Source organism: Panthera leo, chromosome A1, assembly GCF_018350215.1.
Source record: "Panthera leo isolate Ple1 chromosome A1, P.leo_Ple1_pat1.1, whole genome shotgun sequence".
NCBI classification, from domain to species: domain Eukaryota; kingdom Metazoa; phylum Chordata; class Mammalia; order Carnivora; family Felidae; genus Panthera; species Panthera leo.
Genome location: NC_056679.1, coordinates 56,474,194 through 56,481,367, shown reverse-complemented (window position 1 = coordinate 56,481,367; position 7,174 = coordinate 56,474,194). Strand labels below are relative to the sequence as shown.

Here is a 7,174-nt window from a genome sequence, read left to right as displayed (position 1 = left end):
CTAATTCTTTTTCTTTCATAGCTTTCTCAGGTTTTTGATAGTTCCAATTGACACACTAGTCTCACAGACCATCTCTTCTCTGTGTTCCTATATTTCTGGACTTTCTGCTGTTCTTATCTTCTTTCTTTAAAACATCAAATACTTTATTAAATATATTTTAGTTGATGTTGCAATATTTAATTATGATTTTCACCAATGATGTGACAAAAGCTAAACTTTTTCATCTTTTTCCTTAATACATTCATATTTAGAGGTGAGATTTGTTCTTATTTTGCTGGTCACATTTGTAGCCAATGAGTTTTCACTGACTATTATTGTAGATTCCTGGACAGTAACAATAGGATTGATTCAGAGTGGCTTTCCAAGCTTCCTGAGTTAAAAGATTTCCTTTTTGTTTCTGCAAAGAACTTAAAAATACAGCATCTCTGGCTCTCAGGGATCTCCTAAAAAAATCTTGTACTAATAGTCCTGGCTTTCCTACATCTCACAGTTTTTGCTTTACAAGATATGCCTTCAGTTATAGAAGTTCTATTTGCTGAAACTGCCATCTCAGGGAAATAATCCTCACCGCAATTTTTAAGTCTCCCCTCTCTGCTTCTTTAGAAATTCTACTATATTCAATATTGGTTCTAATTCCAATGCTTATCTTCTGCTGGGACCCTCTCTTTCTGGAAGTCAATGTGGTGAAATCTTATAATAAGTTGCTCTGATTAAAAAATAAGCTCTGGTAATGCAAATTGTATTCAATGAGAACTAGCTCCTGTTCTCTGTTAAAACTTATTCTTTTTTTTGTTTAAGTTTACTTATTTATTTTGAGAGAGAGTGACAGAGTGGGCACACAAGCTGGGGAGGGCAGAGATCCAGAGAGAGAGAATCCCAAGCAGACTCCATGCTGTCAGGACAGAGCCCAAATTGGAGCTTGATCTCAGGAACTGTGAGATGAGTGGAGCTACCCAGACACCCAAGAATAGGTTTTAACAGGGGCACTTGGGTGGCTCAGTCAGTTAAGGATCTGACTTTTGATTTCAGCAGGTCATGATCTCACAGTTCATGAGATTGAGCTCTGTGTCAGGTTCTCTTCTGACAGCATGGAGCCTGCTTGGAATTCTCTCTCTCCCTATCTCTCTGCCCCCTGTCCTGATTATGCACATACTCTGTCTCCAAATAAATAAGTGAACTTAATAAAAAAAAAAACACTCTACCCTTAAGTGGGGGTAAACTAACATTTGATCTCCTCTCAGGTGAGCTGGAAGATAATACTGCAGACAGACAGAATCCATGGGGCAACTGGTATCATTCCCACCTCAAATTGGGAAGTGGAGAATTGAGTAGCCATAATCCCAGTATTCTCCTAGTTTTGGGTCAGCTTGGATATACAGAACGGATATCAACTAACTGGAAATATTTCTGGAATAATAAATAATCTGGAACTTTCTACATTGATATTTAAACCAAACTAGAGAGATGCCATCACATGACTTCAGAAACCAAATATACCAGGGGCGCCTGGGTGGCTCAGTCGGTTAAGCATCCGACTTCAGCTCAGGTCATGATCTCAGGTTTGTGGGCTTGAGCCCTGCGTTGGGCTCCGTGCTGACAGCTCAGAGCCTGGAGTCTGCTTCGGATTCTGTGTGTTCCTCTCTCTCTGCCTCTCCCCGTCTCATGCTCTCTCTCTGTCTCTCAAAAATAAATAAATGTTAAAAAAAAAGTCTAATAAAAAAAAGAAAGAAAAAAAGAAAAAGAAACCAATTATGCCAGATAAGATTTAAATTGAGCTCAGGCTCTGGAATTCCCCACCAGTCACTGTGTAGTCTCATCTTAATAATTGCATTAATCTCTATTAATGGAGTCCAATATCATATGTGATTTAATATTTTGCTTCTCATTGGGTTAGGTATTATCTCTAGCAATTTCTGAGCTTCCAATTTCTACATTTCTGGTATAGATCTTTGCTCACTTCCTGGCACATTCCCATGGAACTACCCCCTGACTTGCTGTGGACCTCTGCTTTTGGCAACATTTGAACACAATTTGTTGCCTGTGGATTTTTTTTCCTGATCCTAGTTTCCTTTTTTAACTGTGGCTATGGTTCTTCTTAATATTCTGTATGATTACCTGCATGCTCCCACCAGAACTGGAATTCTTCTCAGGGAATTGGAGAAGATACTTTAAATTCCCTGAATATTATTTCTTATCTCTAAAATTAGGAAGCTCAAGCTTCATAAAATAGAATTTAAGATTCACTAGTAGATTCTAATAAGATTCAATAGTATAAGCAGTTCATCTAAATAATTTTTATTCATTTTACATTCTTCCTTTCCAGAGAATAGTTATTTTTTAATATATTTCTCCAAAGTTCACCATTGGAATAGATAATAAAAATTATACATACCTTAGTTTCAAAAAAGCATAAAGGTAACCATATTACCTTTGACCTTGTGAATAACAAAGATGAACATACATAAGCTGCTTCACAAGAAAAAAATTCAATGTAGATTCATTTATGCACTATAAAGAAATTTATGAGGGTATCTAATACAGATATATTTTGACAATGTTTGCAAATAATAGTATTTTGTCTTTGAAGAAAGATGTAATTACTTTAAGAAGTGTTGCATAGATCCTAAGCACCTTTTCAATGATGAACATGCTTGGATTGAAGAGTAAGATAAGATCAGATCAAATATTTTTTGTTCTGCTTTGACTCACACTTGTTTCTTCTCAAATTAAACCTAATTTTAGTTGGCAGGATCCTAGCTATTACTGTGTCATCTACTGTGACCATTTCCATCATGATTTGCAGAGGTCATTTGTATGATATTTGACTCTACTGATTCTAAAGTTATAAAATTCAACACCACATGGACACTTTACAGTCCACGATAAAAATGGAATTTGGGACTCCTGATGTGTGGCAAAGGGCAGCTAAAAAAAAAAAAAGGAAAGGAAAAGAAATATTCCATCCTAGGAAATAAATTTTTAAAGGGAGATAGCATTTTTGAATATATACTGGTAGGTAGAAGAGAATGGGATTAAGACTAAAAAGTAACAAAATGAAAGCACAGTAAAAACTAAAAGAAATATGGTGTAAAAATTGGTATAAAATAGTCCATCTGGAAATGAAATCCCCCCAATCCCCATTTCCTGAAGAGCTGTGAAAAGGGGTGTGAGGAAGGCGAATGGAATAGATCAGCAGGAGTCTACAGGTGACCTGCAGGGTCTTCAGGATGGGGTGGAATCCCAGTGGGTAGTGAGTGAATGGTATCACCAGCAAGGGCAGAATGTGTCATTGACAGCTTCAAAAGAAACCTGGAGGAAAATCACATGAATTGTGAATTTGTGTAGTGGCCTTATGTCATGTCTTTTGGCCACCCAGCACCTTTTGTACATACTTCCTGTGCTTGAGAATCTTCTTCTCTGATGAGCCCTGGATACCCAAGACAGAAACCAGAAAATGTACTTGCCCAGTGTGATTGCCATTTTGGTGTGTCCCTAATTACCCAAACACTAGGCGCTGCTGAGAAGGTATTTTGTAGATGTAATTAAATTCCATAATTAGTTGACTTTAAGTAAGAGAGATTATCCTAGATAATTTGTATGGTCTGATTCAATAAGGTCTAAAAGCCAATCAGAGGCTTACTTGAAGAGGGAAATTCCACCTATGAACAGCTGTTTCATCTTGTACTCTAGAGTTTTAGCCTGTACCCTCTGACCATCCATCCTTTAGATTTTGGACTTAGCGCTTCTCGGCCTTTTGGCTAAGATCAAGTGTAGATTTTGGACTTTCCCTGTCAGCCATCACAATCTTGCAAGCCAATTTTTTGCAATATGTCTATATTTTTAAGATTTGGGGTAGTTTGTCATGCATCAATACTGCCCCCTTTTAAGAAAAGCGTTGCCTAACTTTCCTCATAGATTGACTGTCTTAGGGCAGTCACTCAGGCATAAAAAACAATTGAAGAGTATTCTCTCAAAAAGCACTCTGGATTTGGAAATGTATCTCAGAGTACAGTTGTAGAAAAGACAGATACTTTTATTGGGCTGCCCAGTTAAAAAAAAAATCTAAATAAGAAAAGGCATCCTCTTAGGATAATTGCTCACCTATTACTATCATTGAAAAATTAGAAATAATTATCCTCCACAAAAAATAGCACTCCAGATGAGGATAAATTCTTTAATAAGGAGTTTCAGAGAAGTCTCTTGTTCCTTTATAGCTGGTTTCTAAATCTGCCATTCTTGGGGTTTCTAGATCTGCCATTCTTAGCAATATAAACCTAACTCAGTATTTGGTGTCTCTTGTTGTACAGTAACTTTTAATCTAATTTTGGTGAAAGAATCATTTAAGAATGTAAAATCTTTTTCCTGATAAATACAAACGGCAACAGTGAATTTACAAATTCCCTGCTCATTTTGGAAAATATTTCCTACCTAATAATTGTACATTTAAACTTGAGTAATTCTAGTAGAATATAAGTTTTATATGTATAATGTATATAATGTATATATGTATATATATAATGTGTATAATGTATATATGTACACATATATATGTGTGTGTGTGTGTGTGTGTATTTCAAATAATCTTTTTCAAATAATCCATTGATGAATATTTAGGTTGTTTCTAAACCTTGGCTATTGTCAACAATGCTGCAAAGAACATAAATAAGCAGCTATGTCTTCAAGATCCCATTTGTCATTTCCCTTGGATATATACCCAGAGTGAGGTTCCCATATACTGTTTTCCATTGTGGCTGCACCGATTAAGATTCATACCAATAGTGCACAAAGGTTCCCACTTGTTAGTTTTTTTGCTTTTGTTTGTTGCCTTTGCTTTTGGTCTCAAACCTAAAAAAAAAAATCACTGCCAACACTAATAATATCAAGTAGTTTATGTTTAAACTCCTGATGTTTTCTGTCAGGTGTTTTATGGTTTCTAACTTCAAGTCTTTGATCTATTTTGAGTTGATTTTTGTATGTGGTATAAGACAAGAATCCAGTTTCATTCATTTATATGTAGTTATACAGTTTCCCTAACATTTAATAAAGAGACTATCATTTCCCCACTTTATATTCTTGGCTCTTTTGTCAAAAATTAATTGACCATATAGGAGTGGGTTTATTTTTGGGGTCTCTAGTCTGTTTCATTGATTTATGTGCCTGTTTTTATACTATACTGCTTTGATTACTATAGCTTGGTAATATAGCTTGAAATCAGAACTTTTATTGTCTCTAGCTTGTTTCTTCTTTCTGAAGATATTTTTGGCTTTTTGGGGTCATGTGTGGCTCCATACAAATTTTAGTATTATTTTTCTTCTGTGAAAAATGCCAATGGAATTTTGATAGGGATTCCATTAAATCTGTAGATGGCTTTGGGTAATATGGTTATTTTAACAATATTAATTTTCCAATCTATAAGTATGGAATATCTTTCCACTTATTTGTATCTTCTTCAACTTCTTTCATCAAAGTATCATAGTTTTCAGTGTACAGATCTTTCACCTCATTGATCAAATTTATTCCTAAGTATTTTTTTAATGTTTATTCATTTATTTTGAGAGACAGAGCAATAGAGAGTGAGCAGGGGAGGGGCTCGAATCAAAGAACCATGAGATCATGACCTGGGACAAAACAAAGTCAGAGGCCTAACCAACTAAGCCACTTTTCTTTGTTAGTGCATGGAAATGCAACTGATTTTTGTATATTGATTTTATATTCTGCAACTTTACTGAACTCATGTCTTGGTTTTAATATTTGTATTTTTATTTAGTGGAGTCTTTAGTGTTTTCTATACATAATATGTCATCTGCAAATGGAGACAATTTTATTTCTTCCTTTCTGGTATGTGCATTTTTTTTCTTGCCTAATTTCTCTGGCTAGAACTTCCAGTAACATGTTAAATAAAAGTGGTGAAAAGGGACAGCATTGTCTTCTTCCTGATCTTACAGGAAAAGCTTCTGGCTTTTTACACCTGAGTATGTTGTTAGGTGTGACCTTGTCATATATGGTCTTTATTATGTTGAGCTTACTTCTAGCTATAGTCAGTTTTTGAGAGTTTTTATCATGAAAAAAATGTTGAAATTCTCAAATGCTTTTTCTGCATCTATTGAGATAAACAGAGGCTGGTAGAATTGTGAAGAGAATAATAAAAAGAACTTAAATTGTCTATAAGAGATTGTTTGTAGAAATATCAATCTTAATGTCTCTGCTACTGAGTACTCAGGAAGTTGGAAGCATGGTAAATAAAGTCTAAATCACCTTGCCAAATATCTATATAACTATGAACAGATTGTTAGTGAACTGTGGAGGTTAAAGGTGTTATTGTGAAAAACACAGAAGGAAATGAGAGACATATTATTGGAAACTGAGGGGAAAAGGATCCTCATGGTGGCAGAAAGGTTGGCAGAACTGTGCCTTTAGTTATGGGGAAAGCAGAACCTGTAAGTGTTGAACCTGAGTATTTAGTTGAAGAAATTCCCAAACAATGTGTTGAAAATATGAGCTGGTTCTTCTTGCTTTTTATAATAAAATTTGAGATTAACGGATAATCTTAAGAACTTGTAAACAAAAAGGAACTAGGACTGTTATTTGGAGGGTCTTAGCCTAGCTTTATTACAATGGTTGCTAAGATTAAGAGACTTACTATCCGGAAGAAGAAGGAAAAATGAATGTATGGCTGGTCATTGAAAAGATTAAGTATGTGACTAATACAGCCTATCAGTCATCATAGTGAATCAAAATTATGGGTGAAAGGATCTTGGAATGGCCTCTGGAGGAGACTCTTGCCTAACAGCATGTATACATTTGTGCATACGTGGATGCATGAACACATACATCCATATATTCATATGTAGCATTATGTTATACATGAAACATAACATACTAGAGAGAATCACAAGGCTCTTAAGAATATTGTATGAAAAACACAGCTATATTTCATTAAAAGGAGCTAAAAGAGGACAAAATAAAAGAAGGATGTTGGACTCCCTGAATTCTACATGCAAGAAACTGGCTAAATAAAACTATTCAGCTGCAAGCACATTGTACCACTGATTAACTAGGAAGAATGATTCAGAGGATAGAGTTAAGAATCAAAGAGGATTATTTCCAGGCTTTGAAACTAGATGAATTTGCCTAACTGGATTTTGAAACAGTTTTGAACTGGTAATTCCATTTG

General features: G+C 35.1%; 1 pseudogene; it reads left to right on the top strand.

The window, feature by feature from the left end:
• The first annotated feature begins 3,738 nt into the window (after window positions 1-3,738).
• On the top strand, window positions 3,739-3,886 carry LOC122203186 (annotated as a pseudogene).
• Window positions 3,887-7,174: the final 3,288 nt, after the last annotated feature.